Source organism: Cryptomeria japonica, unplaced genomic scaffold (assembly GCF_030272615.1).
Source record: "Cryptomeria japonica unplaced genomic scaffold, Sugi_1.0 HiC_scaffold_98, whole genome shotgun sequence".
Taxonomy (NCBI): Eukaryota; Viridiplantae; Streptophyta; class Pinopsida; order Cupressales; family Cupressaceae; genus Cryptomeria; species Cryptomeria japonica.
In genome coordinates this window covers 437,501-457,500 of record NW_026728920.1, presented here as the reverse complement: position 1 = coordinate 457,500, position 20,000 = coordinate 437,501, and the positions used below count along the sequence as shown (strand labels likewise).

Sequence of the window (20,000 nt, the reverse complement as noted above, 5' to 3'; positions counted from 1 at the left end):
GAGAAGAGAGCTCGCTCACGGGAGAGAGAAGCCAAGGAGACCACGAGAGTGCTGAGAGTGGGACAGCGCTGAATAGGCGGGAGAAGCCTGCGCGTATAAACGGAGATATATATCCAATTGCAACGAAGGAACGTGCCAAAGATCGAGAACAATGGCAGAAATGCTAGTAACGTGCACTTCGGGACCAACGCATCACCGGAAGACAACCGCCAAACATCGAAAGAGTCGCGATGCTCCGCAACCTACGTGCAAAGCGGTCGCACACCGGGTAAGGGAGTGAGAGCCCCAAACATAGCTGGGCGAGGCGCTCACTCCGCTCTTTAATATCTCGTTAATACCGCCAAGGAAATGGCACAAGCACACACACACAAGCATCCTCGGAAGAGGACAGTTCGAGTGACAGGTCAAATCCAAGAGTTCCGAAGACTACCTCCAGGAACAATCGGGAACAAGACCGATTACAAGTCGTCGAGTCTGTTACTGGGCGAACACGAGATGCGCACAGGAAATCGATCAGCCCTCACAATGGCCCAAGGCCAGAGATCGGACTGCTACGATTTACCCCAACAATCATCGTGCCACTCTTCGCAGAGAGGTGATAGACGCCAACGAGCCCGCGCATAGCAATCGAGGTGTAAAAAGGGCGTTGAAGGCAGGAAGCCTGGACGAAAGAGGCTACGAGGTCACCTCGAAGCGGTCTAAGAATCGGGCGCACTTGGGGCGACTACCAGTGCCAACCCCTTATCCCGCGGTGCGTCCGACACACAGAAATTTCCAAGGCGGCCAAGGAGCCTCCCCGCATAGCAATCGGGGTGTGAGGTTACGGATGCAGCATTGATAGCAATCGAGGTGGGAGGCGAAGGATGCAGAAGTGAGAGCCGAGGGATGTAGCAGAGATAGCAATCGGGGTGTGTGATGCAGAAGAGATAGCAATCGAGGTGTGCGGTGGGAAGGGCCCAGCAGCCAGAATGCATGAAGCGACGGATGAAGCAGTGATGACAACCGGGCTGTGAGGAGAGGAGGGATGCAGCCAAGAAAGCAATCAGGGCTCGAGGCAAGGGATGCATCAAGGATAGCAATCATGTTGTGAGGCGAGATTCCAAAGGCTAAACGTGAGAGGCTGCAGGGTCGACTCAGAGAGGTCTATGCATGTGAGAGGCTGAAAGCAAGGTCAACTCGGAGCGGTCTATGCATCGGGCGCGCTTGGGGCGACTACCAGTGCCAACCCCTTATCCCGCGACGCGTCCGACAAAGAGAACGTTCCAAGGCGGCAGAGGAGGTTACCAGCCGAAGGATGCAGTAGCAATAACAGGTATAGTTCCGCGGCGGCCGAGAAGACTCACCGCATAGGAATCGGGATGCGAGGCGAGGGATGCGGCGGGAAGGCCCCGACGGCTAAACGGAAGAGGCTGCAGGGCCGCCTCGGAATGGTCCAAGCATCGGACGCGATTGGGACGACTACCAGTGCCAACCCCTTATCCCGCGATGCGTCCGATACACAGATAGTTCCAAGGCGGCCGAGGAGCCTCACCGCATATCAATCGGGGTGCGAGGCGAGGGATGGGGCGGGAAGGCCCCAACGGCTAGACGGAAGAGGCTTCAGGGCCACCTCGGAATGCTCCAAGCATCGGACGCGCTTGGGGCGACTACCAGTGCCAACCCCTTATCCCGCGATGCGTCCGATACACAGATGGTTCCAAGGCGGCCGAGGAGCCTCACCGCATAGCAATCGGGGGTGCGAGGCGAGGGATGGGGCGGGAAGGCCCCAACGGCTAGACGGAAGAGGCTTCAGGGCCGCCTCGGAATGGTCCAAGCATCGGACGCGCTTGGGGCGACTACCAGTGACAACCCCTCATCCCGCGATGCGTCCGATACGAAGATGGTTCCAAGGCGGCCGAGGAGCCTCACCGCATAGCAATCGGGGTGCGAGGTGGGGGATGCGGCGAGATGGCCCCAACGGCTAGACGGAAGAGGCCACAGGGCCGCGTCGGAATAGTCCAAGCATCGGACGCGCTTGGGGCGACTACCAGTGACAACCCCTTATCCCGCGATGCGTCCGATACGAAGATAGTTCCAAGGCGGCCGAGGAGCCTCACCGCATAGCAATCCGGGTGCGAGGTGGGGGATGCGGCGAGATGGCCCCAACGGCTAGACGGAAGAGGCTGCAGGGCCGCCTCGGAATAGTCCAAGCATCGGACGCGCTTGGGGCGACTACCAGTGACAACCCCTTATCCCGCGATGCTTCCGATACGAAGACAGTTCCAAGGCGGCCGAGGAGCCTCACCGCATAGCAATGGGGGTGCGAGGTGAGGGATGCGGCGAGATGGCCCCAACGGCTAGACGGAAGAGGCCACAGGGCCGCCTCGGAATAGTCCAAGCATCGGACGCGCTTGGGGCGACTACCAGTGACAACCCCTTATCCCGCGATGCATCCGATACGAAGATAGTTCCCAGGCGGCCGAGGAGCCTCACCGCATAGCAATCGGGGTGCGAGGCGAGGGATGCGGCGAGATGGCCCCAAAGGGTAGACGGAAGAGGCTGCGGGGCCGCCTCGGAATAGTCCAAGCATCGAACGCGCTTGGGGCGACTACCACTGCCAACCCCTTATCCCGCGATGCGTCCGATACACAGATAGTTCCGAGGCGGCCGAGGAGCTGGGGGATGCGGCGAGATGGCCCCAACGGCTAGACGGAAGAGGCTGCAGGGCCGCCTCGGAATAGTCCAAGCATCGGACGCGCTTGGGGCGACTACCAGTGACAACCCCTTATCCCGCGATGCGTCCGATACACAGATAGTTCCGAGGCGGCCAAGGAGCCTCACCGCATAGCAATCGTGGTGCGAGGTGGGGGATGCAGCGAGATGGCCCCAACGGCTAGACGGAAGAGGCTGCAGGGCCGCCTCGGAATGGTCCAAGCATCGGACGCGCTTGGGGCGACTACCACTGCCAACCCCTTATCCCGCGATGCGTCCGATACACAGATAGTTCCAAGGCGGCCGAGGAGCCTCACCGAATAGCAATCGGGGTGCGAGGCGAGGGATGCGGCGAGAAAGCCCCAACGGCTAGAGGGAAGAGGCTTCAGGTCCGCCTCGGAATGGTCCAAGCATCGGACGCGCTTGGGGCGACTACCAGTGACAACCCCTTATCCCGCGACGCGTCCGATACACAGATAGTTCCAAGGCGGCCGAGGAGCCTCACCGCATAGCAATCGGGGTGCGAGGCGAGGGATGCGGCGAGAAGGACCCAACGGCTAGACGGAAGAGGCTTCAGGGCCGCCTCGGAATGGTCCAAGCATCGGACGCGCTTGGGGCGACTACCAGTGACAACCCCTTATCCCGCGACGCGTCCGATACACAGATAGTTCCAAGGCGGCCGAGGAGCCTCACCGCATAGCAATCGGGGTGCGAGGCGAGGGATGCGGCGAGAAGGACCCAACGGCTAGACGGAAGAGGCTTCAGGGCCGCCTCGGAATGGTCCAAGCATCGGACGCGCTTGGGGCGACTACCAGTGACAACCCCTTATCCCGCGACGCGTCCGATACACAGATAGTTCCAAGGCGGCCGAGGAGCCTCACCGCATAGCAATCGGGGTGCGAGGCGAGGGATGCGGCAAGAAGGACCCAACGGCTAGACGGAAGAGGCTTCAGGGCCGCCTCGGAATGGTCCAAGCATCGGACGCGCTTGGGGCGACTACCAGTGACAACCCCTTATCCCGCGACGCGTCCGATACACAGATAGTTCCAAGGCGGCCGAGGAGCCTCACCGCATAGCAATCGGGGTGCGAGGCGAGGGATGCGGCGAGAAGGACCCAACGGCTAGACGGAAGAGGCTTCAGGGCCGCCTCGGAATGGTCCAAGCATCGGACGCGCTTGGGGCGACTACCAGTGACAACCCCTTATCCCGCGACGCGTCCGATACACAGATAGTTCCAAGGCGGCCGAGGAGCCTCACCGCATAGCAATCGGGGTGCGAGGCGAGGGATGCGGCGAGAAGGACCCAACGGCTAGACGGAAGAGGCTTCAGGGCCGCCTCGGAATGGTCCAAGCATCGGACGCGCTTGGGGCGACTACCAGTGACAACCCCTTATCCCGCGACGCGTCCGATACACAGATAGTTCCAAGGCGGCCGAGGAGCCTCACCGCATAGCAATCGGGGTGCGAGGCGAGGGATGCGGCGAGAAGGACCCAACGGCTAGACGGAAGAGGCTTCAGGGCCGCCTCGGAATGGTCCAAGCATCGGACGCGCTTGGGGCGACTACCAGTGACAACCCCTTATCCCGCGACGCGTCCGATACACAGATAGTTCCAAGGCGGCCGAGGAGCCTCACCGCATAGCAATCGGGGTGCGAGGCGAGGGATGCGGCGAGAAGGACCCAACGGCTAGACGGAAGAGGCTTCAGGTCCGCCTCGGAATGGTCCAAGCATCGGACGCGCTTGGGGCGACTACCAGTGACAACCCCTTATCCCGCGACGCGTCCGATACACAGATAGTTCCAAGGCGGCCGAGGAGCCTCACCGCATAGCAATCGGGGTGCGAGGCGAGGGATGCGGCGAGAAGGACCCAACGGCTAGACGGAAGAGGCTTCAGGGCCGCCTCGGAATGGTCCAAGCATCGGACGCGCTTGGGGCGACTACCAGTGACAACCCCTTATCCCGCGACGCGTCCGATACACAGATAGTTCCAAGGCGGCCGAGGAGCCTCACCGCATAGCAATCGGGGTGCGAGGCGAGGGATGCGGCGAGAAGGACCCAACGGCTAGACGGAAGAGGCTTCAGGGCCGCCTCGGAATGGTCCAAGCATCGGACGCGCTTGGGGCGACTACCAGTGACAACCCCTTATCCCGCGATGCGTCCGATACACAGATAGTTCCAAGGCGGCCGAGGAGCCTCACCGCATAGCAATCGGGGTGCGAGGCGAGGGATGCGGCGAGAAGGACCCAACGGCTAGACGGAAGAGGCTTCAGGGCCGCCTCGGAATGGTCCAAGCATCGGACGCGCTTGGGGCGACTACCAGTGACAACCCCTTATCCCGCGACGCGTCCGATACACAGATAGTTCCAAGGCGGCCGAGGAGCCTCACCGCATAGCAATCGGGGTGCGAGGCGAGGGATGCGGCGAGAAGGACCCAACGGCTAGACGGAAGAGGCTTCAGGGCCGCCTCGGAATGGTCCAAGCATCGGACGCGCTTGGGGCGACTACCAGTGACAACCCCTTATCCCGCGACGCGTCCGATACACAGATAGTTCCAAGGCGGCCGAGGAGCCTCACCGCATAGCAATCGGGGTGCGAGGCGAGGGATGCGGCGAGAAGGACCCAACGGCTAGACGGAAGAGGCTTCAGGGCCGCCTCGGAATGGTCCATGCATCGCACGCGCTTGGGGCGACTACCAGTGACAACCCCTTATCCCGCGACGCGTCCGATACACAGATAGTTCCAAGGCGGCCGAGGAGCCTCACCGCATAGCAATCGGGGTGCGAGGCGAGGGATGCGGCGAGAAGGACCCAACGGCTAGACGGAAGAGGCTTCAGGGCCGCCTGGGAATGGTCCATGCATCGCACGCGCTTGGGGCGACTACCAGTGACAACCCCTTATCCCGCGACGCGTCCGATACACAGATAGTTCCAAGGCGGCCGAGGAGCCTCACCGCATAGCAATCGGGGTGCGAGGCGAGGGATGCGGCGAGAAGGACCCAACGGCTAGACGGAAGAAGCTTCAGGGCCGCCTCGGAATGGTCCAAGCATCGGACGCGCTTGGGGCGACTACCAGTGACAACCCCTTATCCCGCGACGCGTCCGATACACAGATAGTTCCAAGGCGGCCGAGGAGCCTCACCGCATAGCAATCGGGGTGCGAGTCGAGGGATGCGGCGAGAAGGACCCAACGGCTAGACGGAAGAGGCTTCAGGGCCGCCTCGGAATGGTCCAAGCATCGGACGCGCTTGGGGCGACTACCAGTGACAACCCCTTATCCCGCGATGCGTCTGATACACAGATAGTTCCAAGGCGGCCGAGGAGCCTCACCGCATAGCAATCGGGGTGCGAGGCAAGGGATGCGGCGAGAAGGACCCAACGGCTAGACGGAAGAGGCTTCAGGGCCGCCTCGGAATGGTCCAAGCATCGGACGCGCTTGGGGCGACTACCGTTGCCAACCCCTTATCCCGCGATGCGTCTGATACACAGATAGTTCCGAGGCGGCCGAGGAGCCTCACCGCATAGCAATCGGGTTGCGAGGCAGATTATTGGGAAGGGAACCCCCTGGGATGCGGCTCAAGCAGTGCCCAAAGGGACTGGAATGCGGAATCACATCGAGAGACCCAAATGCTATACGAGGGCTCAAATCGAATTATCGATTTGGCCACGACATGGACGCATCGGAACGACTACCTTTGCCGAACCACTCGCAATTGCATCCATACCGAAACCAATAGACATTTCCGTTAGAGCCCTCGCATAGCATTCGGGAATCTCGCATGCCCCTCTAAATCGACCAATGCTGGCGGTCAACGAAAATCCGAGCGCTACCACCGTTCGAGCGCCAGCATTGGTCGAGTTAGAGGGGCACGGGGGAGAATGCTCCAGTCAACACCTCCCCTATATAAGTTATTTGTCCGATTCTCGCACAACCGTAGTCTGCCTCGTCGAATCAAACAACGGTCCCAGATTCCGACTTCCGTTCCGTAGAGACCCAAAAGCTAGATGGAGGCTCGCAAGAAAGAGAGTCGGCGCATAGCAATCGGGTTTCTCGAACGTTTAGGGACCGAGCTCACTTGCGGATAGGGCAAAATCCGCCAAGCAACCCAAAAGCTAGACGGGGGCTCGAATCGAATCGCCTAGGCGGCCACAACAACGACGTGTTGGATCGACTACCAGTGCCAAACCATTCAGCAAGACTAGTCTGTGTCGAGGCCGGATAGAGATTCTCAGAGAGCGCCCGTATAGCATTTAGGAGACCTGCCGCGTCCCTCACACTCGACAAATGGTGGTGCACGTTTATAAATCCGAGCGATCCCAACCCTTTCAAGCACCAACATCGGTCGAGATAGAGGGGCACGGAGGGGGCTGCGTGAGACAACACAGTCCCCTATATAAGTTATTTGTCCGATTCTCACACATCCGAAGAATGGTCATCAAATCGGACAACAGCCCAAACTTCCGACTTCCGTCCCAGAAAGCCCAAGAGCTATCTAAAACGTTCATGGCCGGAACTCGATCGCGGCTATACCAGTCCGCCAAGCAACCCAAAAGCTAGACTGGAGCTCTAGTCGAATCACCTCTGTGGCCATTGCAAGGACGTGTTGGAGCGACTACCATTGCCGAACCATTCCGCAGGTCGAGTCCATACCAAGGCCGCATAGAGATTCACGATGAGCTCCTGCATAGCAATCAGGAGACTTGCCGTGTCCATCACAATCGATAAATCCTGGTGCAAGATTTTTGCATCCGAGCGCTCCAACCAGTCGAGCACCAGCATCAATCGACATAAACGGGCACGGGGGGAGGATGCTCGAGAACACTACCTCCCCTATATAAGTTATTTGTCCGATTCTCAAGCAGCCGAAGTCTGGTCATCGAATCGGGTCAAAGACCACAACTTCCGACTTTACCCACAATGCAAGTCATCGAATCGAACATCGGCCCCCGAGTCGGACTCCATGCGTATGTCAGGTCATCGGACCCAAATTCCGCCTTCCTGCGCATGGCGGGCCATCAATATCAACTCGGTCATCGGACCCAAACTCCGCCTTTCTGCGCATGGCACGCCTTCAAATCGGTCATCGGACCCAAATTCCGCCTTCCTGTGCATGGCGGGCCATCAACATCAACTCGGTCATCGGACCCAAATTCCGCCTTTCTGCGCATGGCACGCCATCAACTCGGTCATCGGACCCAAATTCCGCCTTCCTGCGCATGGCAGGTCATCGGACACAAATTCAGACCTCGCCAATATGCCTACGTATCGAATCGGTCATCGGACCCAACTTCCGACTTCATCCATACTGTAGGGTCTTTGAGGTTGGCGCGGTGCGCTCAACCCGGGGAGTCGACCCATCGAAGCATACACCTCCCCTATATAAGCTATTTGTCCGATTCCCACACCTGTGTAGTTTGCACCTCTGACCAGGACATCGACCCCAACTTCCGAACTCGACTGCAACGACGGCACCAGCGCCTTGGTGCGCACCTTGCGACGCACAGTCCCAACATTCGCCTTCCTGCACATGGCAGGTCATCGGACCCAAATTCCGACCTCGCGAGTATGCCTACATATCGAATCGGTCATCGGACACAACTTCCGACTTCATCCATACCGTAGGGTCTTTGAGGTTGGCGCGGTGCGCTCAACCCGGGGAGTCGACCCAACGAAGCATACACCTCCCCTATATAAGCTATTTGTCCGATTCCCACACCTGTGTAGTTTGCACCTCCGATCAGGACATCGACCCCAACTTCCGAACTCGCCTGCAACGACCGAACCAGCGCCTTGGTGCGCACCTTGCAACGCACAGTGCCAACATTCGCCTTCCTGCACATGGCAGGTCATCGGACCCAAATTCCGACCTCGCGAGTATGCCTACATATCGAATCGGTCATCGGACCCAACTTCCGACTTCATCCATACCGTAGGGTCTTTGAGGTTGGCGCGGTGCGCTCAACCCGGGGAGTCGACCCAACGAAGCATACACCTCCCCTATATAAGCTATTTGTCCGATTCCCACACCTGTGTAGCTTGCACCTCCGATCAGGACATCGACCCCAACTTCCGAACTCGACTAAAAAGACCGCACCAGCACCTTGGTGTGCACCTTGCAACGCACAGTGCCAACATTCGCCTTCCTGCACATGGCAGGTCATCGGACCCAAATTCCGACCTCATGAGCATACCTACTAATCGAATCGGTCATCGGACCCAACTTCCGACTTCATCCATACCGTAGGGTCTTTGAGGTTGGCGCGGTGCGCTCAACCTGGGGAGTCGACCCATCGAAGCATACACCTCCCCTATATAAGCTATTTGTCCGATTCCGACACCTGTGTAGTTTGCACCTCCGCTCAGGACATCGACCCCAACTTCCGAACTCGCCTGCAACGACCGAACCAGCGCCTTGGTGCGCACCAAAAGTGCGCACTTTTGGAGGGCACTTTTGTGCGCTCCAAAGGTGCGCACTTTTGGAGGGCACTTTTGTGCGCTCCAAAGGTGCGCACTTTTGGAGGGCACTTTTTGGAGGGCACTTTTGTGCGCTCCAAAGGTGCGCACTTTTGGAGGGCACTTTTTGGAGGGCACTTTTCTGCGCTCCAAAGGTGCGCACTTTTGGAGGGCACTTTTTGGAGGGCACTTTTCTGCGCTCCAAAGGTGCGCACTTTTGGAGGGCACTTTTTGGAGGGCACTTTTCTGCGCTCCAAAGGTGCGCACTTTTGGAGGGCACTTTTTGGAGGGCACTTTTCTGCGCTCCAAAGGTGCGCACTTTTGGAGGGCACTTTTGTGCACTCCAAAGGTGCACACTTTTGGAGGGCACTTTTTGGAGGGCACTTTTCTGCACTCCAAAGGTGCGCACTTTTGGAGGGCACTTTTTGGAGGGCACTTTTGTGCGCTCCAAAGGTGCGCACTTTTGGAGGGCACTTTTTGGAGGGCACTTTTGTGCGCTCCAAAGGTGCGCACTTTTGGAGGGCACTTTTGTGCACTCCAAAGGTGCGCACTTTTGGAGGGCACTTTTCCTGCGCTCCAAAGGTGCACACCTAGGTGAGCACCTTCGACCACACCTTGTAGCACACCAAACTCTGACTTTCGACTTCATCCGCAATGCAGGGTCTTTGAGGTTGGCGCAATGCGCACAACCAGGGGAGTCGACCCATCAAACCCAACACCTCCCCTATATAAGCTATTTGTCTGATTCTCATACATGCGTAGCCTGCAGGAGCAATTAGGACATCGACCCCAACTTTCGGCTTCTAAACGAAAACAAGGTCTTTGAGGTTGGTGTAATGCGAACAACTAGGGGAGTCAACCCATCAAACCCAACACCTCCCCTATATAAGCTATTTGTCTGATTCTCATACATGTGTAGTCTACAGGAGCAATTAGGACATCGACCCCAACTTTTGACTTCTTAACGAAAACAAGGTCTTTGAGGTTGACGTAATGCGCACAACCAGGGGAGTCGACCCATCAAACCCAACACCTCCCCTATATAAGCTATTTGTCCGATTCTCATACATGTGTAGCCTACAGGAGCCATTAGGACATTGACCCCAACTTTTGACTTCTTAACGAAAACAAGGTCTTTGAGGTTGGCGTAATGCGCACAACCAAGGGAGTTGACCCATCAAACCCAACACCTCCCCTATATAAGCTATTTGTCTGATTCTCATACATGTGTAGCCTGCAACAACGATTAGGACATCCACCCCAACTTCTGAATTCGTCTGCGTTGACCGCACCAAAGGTGCACGCCTTGGTGCTCACCAAAATCCGACTTCCGACTTCTTCTGCTATGCGGGGTCTTTGAGGTTGGCGCAGTGCGCACAACCAGGGGAGTCAACCCACCGAATGCAACACCTCCCCTATATAAGCTATTTGTCTGATTCTCATACATGCGTAGACTGCAGCAATGATTAGGACATCCACCCCAACTTTTGACTTCTTAAACAAGACAGGGTCTTTGAAGTTGGTGCAGTGCACACAACCAGGGGAGTCGACCCATCAAACGCAACACCTCCCCTATATAAAGCTATTTGTCCGATTCTCATACGTGTAGTCTGCAGCAGCGATTAGGACATCGACCCCAACTTCCGAATTCGTTTGCATTGACCGCACCAAAGGTGCACGCCTTGGTGTGCACCTTGGAGTGCACTTTGGTGCTCACCTCGGTGCACACTTTGGTGTGCACCTCGGTGTGCACCAAAGGTGCGCACCTTGGAGCGCACCAAAGGTGTACACTTTGGAGCGCACCACATAGGGTCTTTGAGAGGTTGGCGCAGTGCGCACACCAAGGTGGGTGTTGAGGTGCGTGCCGAGGTGGGTGGGTGCTAGGGTGCGCTCCATGGTGGGTGCCAGGGTGGGTGCGTGCTAGGGTGGATTCCAAAGAGGGTCATAGGGTGGGTGCCAAGGTGGGTTGGTGATATAGTGGGTTCAAAGGTGGGTACTAGGGTGGGTTCCAAGGTGGGTCACAAGTTGGGTGCCAGGATGCGTGGGTGTTAGGTTGGGTGCCAAGGTGGGCTCCTGCGTGGGTGGGTGCTAGGGTGGGTTTCAAGGTGGACGCGAGGGCGGGTGCCAAGGTGGGTAACAAGTTGGGTGTTAGGATGGGTGAGTGCTAGAGTGGGTGCCAAGGTGGGTGGGTGCTAAGGTGGATGCCAAGGTGGTTCACAGGGTGGGTGGGTTCTAGGGTGAGTTCCAAGGTGGGTCACAGGTTTAGTGCTAGGGTGCGTGTCAAGGCGGGTGTCGAGGTGCCTGGGTGCTAGGGTGTGGATGCCAATGTGGGTCATAGGGTGGGTACTAGGGTGGGCTGCAATGTGGGTGCCAAGGTGGGTAACATGCTCGGTTGGTTCTAAATTGGGTGTCAGGGTGGGTGTGCACCCACCTTGCCCGAGGTGGGTGCCAAGGTGCCAGTGTGGGTGGGTGCTAAGGTGGATGCCAAGGTGGGTGAGAAGGTGGGTGATAGGTTGAGTGGTAGGATGGGTGGGTGCCAAGATGGGTCACAGGGTGGGTGCAAGGGTGGGTAGGTGCTAGGGTTGGTGTCAGGGTGGGTGGGTGCTAGGTTGGGTTCCAAGGTGGGTGCGAGGGTGAGTGTCAAGGTGGGTCACAGGTTAGGTGCTAGGATGGGTGAGTGCTAGGGTGCAAAGGTGCCAGGGTGGGTGCTAGGATGGGTCGATGCTAGGGTGAGTGGCAAGGTGGGTCCACAAGTGTCAAGGTGGGTGCCGAGGTGGGTGCCAACTTGGGTTCCAAGGTGGGTGCCAAGTGGGCGACTGCTATGGTGGATGCCAAGGTGGGTCACGGGGTGGGTGCCAAGTTGCTAGGTTGTGTTCCAAGGTGGGTGCCAACGTGGCTGCTAGGGTGCGTGGGTTAAAGGGTGTGTCACAACGTGGGTGCCAGGATGGGTGCGCACCCACACTGGCCAAGACGGGTGCAAGGTTGGGTTCCAAGCCCGGTCACAGGCTGGGTGCTAGGATGGGTGGGTGCCAAGGTGGGCACCAGGGTGGGTGCACCCACCCTGGCCAAGGTGGGTCACGGGGTGGGTCCTAGGGTGGGTAACAGGGTGGGTACTAAGGTGCGTGCCAAGGTGGGTCATGGGGTGGGTGCCAAGGTGGGCACCAGGGTGGGTGTGCACCAACCCTAGCCAGGGTAGGTCACGGGGTGGTTGTCGGGGTGGGCGTCAAGGAGCCAAGGTGGGTGGCAAGTAGCCAAGTTGCGTGCCAAGGTGGGTGTCGGGGTGGGTGCCAAGGATCCAAGGTGGGTGCCAAGGAACCAAGGTGGGTGTCTGGGTGGGTGCCGAGGTGGGAGCCAGGGTGGGTCCCAAGGTGAGTGCAAAGGTGGGTGCCAGGGTCAAGGTGAGTGCCAATGTGGGTTCCAAGGTGCCAGGGTCAGGGTGAGTGCCAATGTGGGTTCAAAGGTGCTAAGTTGGGTGCGAGGTTGGGTGCGAGGGTGGGTGGGTGCCAAGGTGTGCTAGGTGGAAGCCCGGGTGGGTCGGCATCCCATGGGTGTCGAGTTGGGTGCCTGATGGGTGCTTCTTGTCAAGTTTTAGTCGTCGGGACTCATTTCGAGCCTTAGAGGTCGTTTCTTGTCCGGTTGCCCTGTCTTCGACCTGGGAACCCAATTTTGGTCCTCGGGTCCCATTTTTTTTTGTCTCGCATCCCACTTTTGGCCTGTGGCCTTTTCGGGGTCGATTCTCGTTTTGGGCATCAGAGCATGTTTCTTCTCCTAAAACCCAATATTTGTTTATTAAGTCTCGGAACACATTTTTGTTCTCGTGGACCCATCATGGGTCTTGGAACGCATTTGTGGTCCTTGGGTCCCATTTTGCATCCCGAAACTTGTGTTTTGGTGCTTGATCCCTATTTTGGGTGCCCACCTTGCACCAAGTGCGCACCCGGGGCAAACCGAGCGCCTTGGTGCACCGGGGCAAGATCGAGCGTGCACCCGAGGCGCCCCGAACATGCACCAAGGTGCACTCGGCCCACATGTGAGCGCAGGTCGTTGCGCCCGAGGTGGTGTGTGGGCACCGCGTTGCAGACGGGACACTGCACGCACACGACGCCCCGTCCAGGTGCACGCACGTAGGCCGGGCCGGGTGCACACCCGACGCCCTAGCAAGGTGCGCGCACCCGGGCAGGGCTCACACTTGGCGAACGGGGCGCACTTCGCGAGGGAGGGTGTGCACCTCGACGGGGGTGGGTGGCCGGGGTGGATTCGCACGTGGGTCGCGGTTTGCTAAGTACACACTGCGACAAGCTCATAACGGGTGCGATCATACCAGCGTTAGTGCACCGGATCCCATCAGAACTCCGCAGTTAAGCGCGCTTGGGCCGGAGTAGTACTGGGATGGGTGACCTCCCGGGAAGTCCCGGTGTTGCACCCTTTCTTAGTTTTTCGCCGGGCGTCGCAATGCTATTTGAATAAACCTTTTGCCCGTTTGCGTTCTCGTCGGGGCCGGGCCGGGCCGGGGTGCGCTGCCCGCACTACCGCGCGCGCGGGGGCGACACCGAGCGCGCACCCGAGGCGCCCCGAGCACACAGGCCACGGTGCAACCCGGGCGTTGTGCGCGCACCCCGGTGCGCCCGAGGTGCTGCGCGCGCACCCAGGTGAAATCGGTGTGCACCTCGGCCAGTGCGCGCTCGGTCGAGTCGCGCACGTTGGCCAAGGTGCACGGTGATGTTTCTTACTCTAAGGTTCCGCACCAGACGCCCGGGACAGGTGAGCGAAGCTGGGCGGGGCCGGGTGCGCGGCCGGGGCAGGTGCACGCAGCTGGAGAGAGCTTTGGAGCACACCAGAGGTGCGCACCTTGGAGCACACTTCGGAGCGCACCAATGATGCGCTCCATTCAAAAGTTTCCTGAAAAGGCAAAAAAAGTTGAGATTATAGAATTTCCCACTTGAGAGATTGTAAAAAAAAAAAATTTAAAATGAAGGAAACGCGGGTGCCAAGGTGTGCGCGCCCGGGTGCGCAGCCCAGCCAAGGTGTGCGCACCAAGGCGCCCACCCTGGCGAAGGTGCACGCAAGGTGCGCACCCGAGGCAAACCGGACAATTAACCCAACTTTCGACTTCGCGCGCACCTGCGCACCTTGGAGCGCACTTCGGAGCGCTCCTTGGTGCGCACCAATCTTGGGCACCTCGGAGTGCACCATGGCGCCCACCAAGGTGCGCACCCGGGGCAAACCGAGCTCCGACTTCGTGCGCACCTTGGAGCGCACGAAAGGTGCGCACCATGGCGCCCACCAAGGTGCGCAGCCCAGCCAAGGCGTGCGCATCAAGGTGCGCACCCTGGCGAAGGTGCGCACCCGGGGCAAACCGAGCTCCGACTTCGTGCGCACCTTGGAGCGCACAAAGGGTGCGCAACCCAGCCAAGGTGTGCGCACCCCGGGCAAACCGAGCTCCGAATCGTGCGCACCTTGGAGCACACTTCGGAGCCCTCCTTGGTGCGCACCGATGTTGCGCACCTCGGAGCGCACCCGGGGAAAACAATGCAATTAACCCGACTTTCGACTTCGTGGGCACCTCGGAGCGCTCTCGGGTTCGCACCTCGGAGCACACCGAGGTGCGCACCTTTGATGCGCTGCCTTCACCAATTTCCAGAAAAGGCAAGAAAACATTGAGAAGGTGTGCGCACCGAGGTGCCCACCCTGGCGAAGGTGCACGCGAGGTGCGCACCCGGGGCAAACCGGGCTCCGACTTCGTGCACGCCATGCTGCGCACCTTGGAGGGCCATGGTGCGCACCTTGGAGCACACTTCGGAGCGCTCAATGGTGCCCAACCCAGCCAAGGTGCCCACCGCGGCGAAGGTGCACGCGAGGTGCGCACCCGGGGCAAACCGGGCTCCGACTTCGTGCACGCCGCACCTTGGAGCACACTTCGGAGCGCTCCTTGGTGCGCACCAGGGCGCGCAACCCAGCCGAGGTGCCCACCCCGGCGAAGGTGCACGCGGGGTGCGCACCCGGGGCAAACCGGGCTCCGACTTCGTGCACGCCATGGTGCCCACCGCGGCGAAGGTGCACGCGAGGTGCGCACCCGGGGCAAACCGGGCTCCGACTTCGTGCACGCCGCACCTTGGAGCACACTTCGGAGCGCTCCTTGGTGCGCACCAGGGCGCGCAACCCAGCCGAGGTGCCCACCCCGGCGAAGGTGCACGCGAGGTGCGCACCCGGGGCAAACCGGGCTCCGACTTCGTGCACGCCATGGTGCCCACCGCGGCGAAGGTGCACGCGAGGTGCGCACCCGGGGCAAACCGGGCTCCGACTTCGTGCACGCCGCACCTTGGAGCACACTTCGGAGCGCTCCTTGGTGCGCACCATGGTGCCCACCAGGGCGCGCAACCCCGCCGAAGGTGCACGCGAGGTGCGCACCCGGGGCAAACCGGGCTCCGACTTCGTGCACGCCGCACCTTGGAGCACACTTCGGAGCGCTCCTTGGTGCGCACCAGGGCGCGCAACCCCGCCGAAGGTGCACGCGAGGTGCGCACCCGGGGCAAACCGGGCTCCGACTTCGTGCACGCCATGGTGCGCACCAGGGTGCCCACCGCGGCGAAGGTGCGCACCCGGGGCAAACCGGGCTCCGACTTCGTGCACGCCGCACCTTGGAGCACACTTCGGAGCGCTCCTTGGTGCGCACCAGGGCGCGCAACCCAGCCGAGGTGCCCACCCCGGCGAAGGTGCACGCGAGGTGCGCACCCGGGGCAAACCGGGCTCCGACTTCGTGCACGCCATGGTGCCCACCGCGGCGAAGGTGCGCACCCGGGGCAAACCGGGCTAGGACTTCGTGCACGCCGCACCTTGGAGCACACTTTGGAGCGCTCCTTGGTGCGCACCATGGTGCCCACCAGGCCGCGCAACCCAGCCAAGGTGTGCGCACCAAGGTGCACGCGAGGTGCGCACCCGGGGCAAACCGGGGTCCGGCTTCGTGCACGCCGCACCTTGGAGCACACATCGGGGCGCTCCCGGGTTCGCACCGGCGTTGCGCACCGTGGTGGGCACCTCGGAGCGCACCGTGGTGGGCACCTCGGAGCACACCAAGGTGGGCAGCGAGGTGCGCACCTTTGATGCGATGCCTTCACTAATTTCCATAAAAGGCAAAAAAAAACGAGATTTTAAAATTTCCGTTTTGAAAGATAGTGAGAAAAAGGGAATGCTGGTGCCATCTTGAGCCCGCCCTGGTGCGCAGCCCAGCCAAGGTGTGCGCACCAAGGTGCCCACCCTGGCGAAGGTGCGCGCCCGGGCAATTAACCCAACTTCCAACTTCGCGCGCGCCAGGGTGGGAGCGCACCCAACAACCGGGCCTGGGAAGAGCCAATGCGAGAAACCCCACCAAACGCTCTGACAAAAAAAGAGGGGGCGCTCCAGTAACCCCGCTTCGGAGCGCACCCTGGGCAAACCCAGCCAGGGTGCCCACCCCGGCCAAGGTGCAGGCGAGGTGCGCACCCGGGGCAAACCGGGCTCCGACAACGTGCACGCCGCACCTTGGAGCACACTTCGTAGCGCTCCCGGGTGCGCACCTCAGAGCACACCAAGGTGGGCAGCGAGGTGCGCACCTTTGATGCGCTGCCTTCACTAATTTCCAGAAAAGGCAAAAAAAAGAGGAGATTTTAAAATTTCCGTTTTGAAAGATAGTGAAAAAAACGGAACGCGGGTGCCATCTTGAGCCCGCCCTGGTGCACAGCCCAGGTAAGGTGCCCACCCTGGCAAAGGTGCGCACCCGGGCAATTAACCCTACTTCCGACTTCGTGCGCGCCAGGGTGGCAACCGGGCCTGGGAAGAGCCAATGCGAGAAACCCCACCAAACGCTCCGACAAAAAAAGAGGCGGCGCTCCAATAACCCCGCTTCGGAGCGCAGCCGGGGCAAACCCAGCCAAGGTGCCCACCCCGACGAAGGTGCACGCGAGGTGCGCACCCGGGGCAAACCGGGCTCCGACAACGTGCACGCAGCACCTTGGAGCACACTTCGAAGCACTCCCGGGTGCCCACCGGCGTTGCGCACCGTGGTGGGCAGCGAGGTGCGCACCTTTGATGCGCTGCCTTCACTAATTTCCAGAAAAGGCAAAAAAAAATGAGATTTTAAAATTTCCGTTTTGAAAGATAGTGAAAAAAACGGAACGCGGGTGCCATCTTGAGCCCGCCCTGGTGCGCAGCCCAGGCAAGGCATGCGCACCAAGGTGCCCACCCGCGGTGCACGCCCGGGGCAAACCGGGCTCCGACTTCGTGCAGGCCGCACCTTGGAGCACACTTCGGAGCGCTCCTTGGTGCGCACCATGGTGCCCACCAGGGCGCACCCGGGGCAAACCGGGCTCCGACTTCGTGCACGCCGCACCTTGGAGCACACATCGGAGCGCTCCCAGGTTCGCACCAGCGTTGCGCACCTTTGATGCGCTGCCTTCACTAATTTCCAGAAAAGGCAAAAAAAAACGATATTTTAAAATTTCCGTTCTGAAAGATAGTGAAAAAAAACGGAACGCGGGTGCCATCTTGAGCCCTTCCTGGTGCGCAGCCCAGGCAAGTTGTGCGCACCAAGGTGCCCACCCTGGCGGAGGTGCGCGCCCGGGGCAAACCGGGCTCCGACTTCGTGCACTGCATGGTGCCCACCAAGGCGCGCAACCCAGCCAAGGTGCCCACCGCAGCGAAGGTGCACGCGAGGTGCGCACCCGAGGTGCACACCCGGGGCAAACCGAGCTCCGACTTCGTGCACGCCGCACCTTGGAGCACACTTCAGAGCGCTCCTTGGTGCGCACCAGGGCGCGCAACCCAGCCAAGGTGCTCACCCCGGCGAAGGTGCACGCGAGGTGCGCACCCGGGGCAAGCCGGGCTCGGACTTCGTGCACGCCGCACCTTGGAGCACACATCGGAGCGCTCCCGGGTTCGCACCAGCATTGCGCACCTTTGATGCGCTGCCTTCACTAATTTCCAGAAAAGGCAAAAAAAAAAAAAAAACGAGATTTTAAAATTTCCGTTTTGAAAGATAGTGAAAAAAACGGAACGCGGGTGCCATCTTGAGCCCGCCCTGGTGTGCAGCCCAGGCAAGTTGTGCGCACCAAGGCACCCACCCTGGCCAAGGTGGGTCACGGGGTGGGTCCTAGGGTGGGTAACGGGGTGGGTACTAAGGTGCGTGCCAAGGTGGGTCATGGGGTGGGTGCCAAGGTGGGCACCAGGGTGGGTGTGCACCAACCCTAGCCAGGGTAGGTCACGGGGTGGTTGTCGGGGTGGGCGTCAAGGAGCCAAGGTGGGTGGCAAGTAGCCAAGTTGCGTGCCAAGGTGGGTGTCGGGGTGGGTGCCAAGGATCCAAGGTGGGTGCCAAGGAACCAAGGTGGGTGTCTGGGTGGGTGCCGAGGTGGGAGCCAGGGTGGGTCCCAAGGTGAGTGCAAAGGTGGGTGCCAGGGTCAAGGTGAGTGCCAATGTGGGTTCCAAGGTGCCAGGGTCAGGGTGAGTGCCAATGTGGGTTCAAAGGTGCTAAGTTGGGTGCGAGGTTGGGTGCGAGGGTGGGTGGGTGCCAAGGTGTGCTAGGTGGAAGCCCGGGTGGGTCGGCATCCCATGGGTGTCGAGTTGGGTGCCTGATGGGTGCTTCTTGTCAAGTTTTAGTCGTCGGGACTCATTTCGAGCCTTAGAGGTCGTTTCTTGTCCGGTTGCCCTGTCTTCGACCTGGGAACCCAATTTTGGTCCTCGGGTCCCATTTTTTTTTGTCTCGCATCCCACTTTTGGCCTGTGGCCTTTTCGGGGTCGATTCTCGTTTTGGGCATCAGAGCATGTTTCTTCTCCTAAAACCCAATATTTGTTTATTAAGTCTCGGAACACATTTTTGTTCTCGTGGACCCATCATGGGTCTTGGAACGCATTTGTGGTCCTTGGGTCCCATTTTGCATCCCGAAACTTGTGTTTTGGTGCTTGATCCCTATTTTGGGTGCCCACCTTGCACCAAGTGCGCACCCGGGGCAAACCGAGCGCCTTGGTGCACCGGGGCAAGATCGAGCGTGCACCCGAGGCGCCCCGAACATGCACCAAGGTGCACTCGGCCCACATGTGAGCGCAGGTCGTTGCGCCCGAGGTGGTGTGTGGGCACCGCGTTGCAGACGGGACACTGCACGCACACGACGCCCCGTCCAGGTGCACGCACGTAGGCCGGGCCGGGTGCACACCCGACGCCCTAGCAAGGTGCGCGCACCCGGGCAGGGCTCACACTTGGCGAACGGGGCGCACTTCGCGAGGGAGGGTGTGCACCTCGACGGGGGTGGGTGGCCGGGGTGGATTCGCACGTGGGTCGCGGTTTGCTAAGTACACACTGCGACAAGCTCATAACGGGTGCGATCATACCAGCGTTAGTGCACCGGATCCCATCAGAACTCCGCAGTTAAGCGCGCTTGGGCCGGAGTAGTACTGGGATGGGTGACCTCCCGGGAAGTCCCGGTGTTGCACCCTTTTTTAGTTTTTCGCCGGGCGTCGCAATGCTATTTGAATAAACCTTTTGCCCGTTTGCGTTCTCGTCGGGGCCGGGCCGGGCCGGGGTGCGCTGCCCGCACTACCGCGCGCGCGGGGGCGACACCGAGCGCGCACCCGAGGCGCCCCGAGCACACAGGCCACGGTGCAACCCGGGCGTTGTGCGCGCACCCCGGTGCGCCCGAGGTGCTGCGCGCGCACCCAGGTGAAATCGGTGTGCACCTCGGCCAGTGCGCGCTCGGTCGAGTCGCGCACGTTGGCCAAGGTGCACGGTGATGTTTCTTACTCTAAGGTTCCGCACCAGACGCCCGGGACAGGTGAGCGAAGCTGGGCGGGGCCGGGTGCGCGGCCGGGGCAGGTGCACGCAGCTAGAGAGAGCTT

General features: G+C 60.3%; 2 non-coding genes across 2 annotated transcripts; both read left to right on the top strand.

The window, feature by feature from the left end:
* The first annotated feature begins 13,447 nt into the window (after positions 1–13,447).
* LOC131864979 (5S ribosomal RNA) lies at positions 13,448–13,566 on the top strand. The gene has a single exon (XR_009363705.1). It is a non-coding gene; the product is annotated as a 5S ribosomal RNA (ribosomal RNA).
* Positions 13,567–19,482: 5,916 nt separating this feature from the next.
* Positions 19,483–19,601, top strand: LOC131864978 (5S ribosomal RNA). The gene has a single exon (XR_009363704.1). It is a non-coding gene; the product is annotated as a 5S ribosomal RNA (ribosomal RNA).
* Positions 19,602–20,000: the final 399 nt, after the last annotated feature.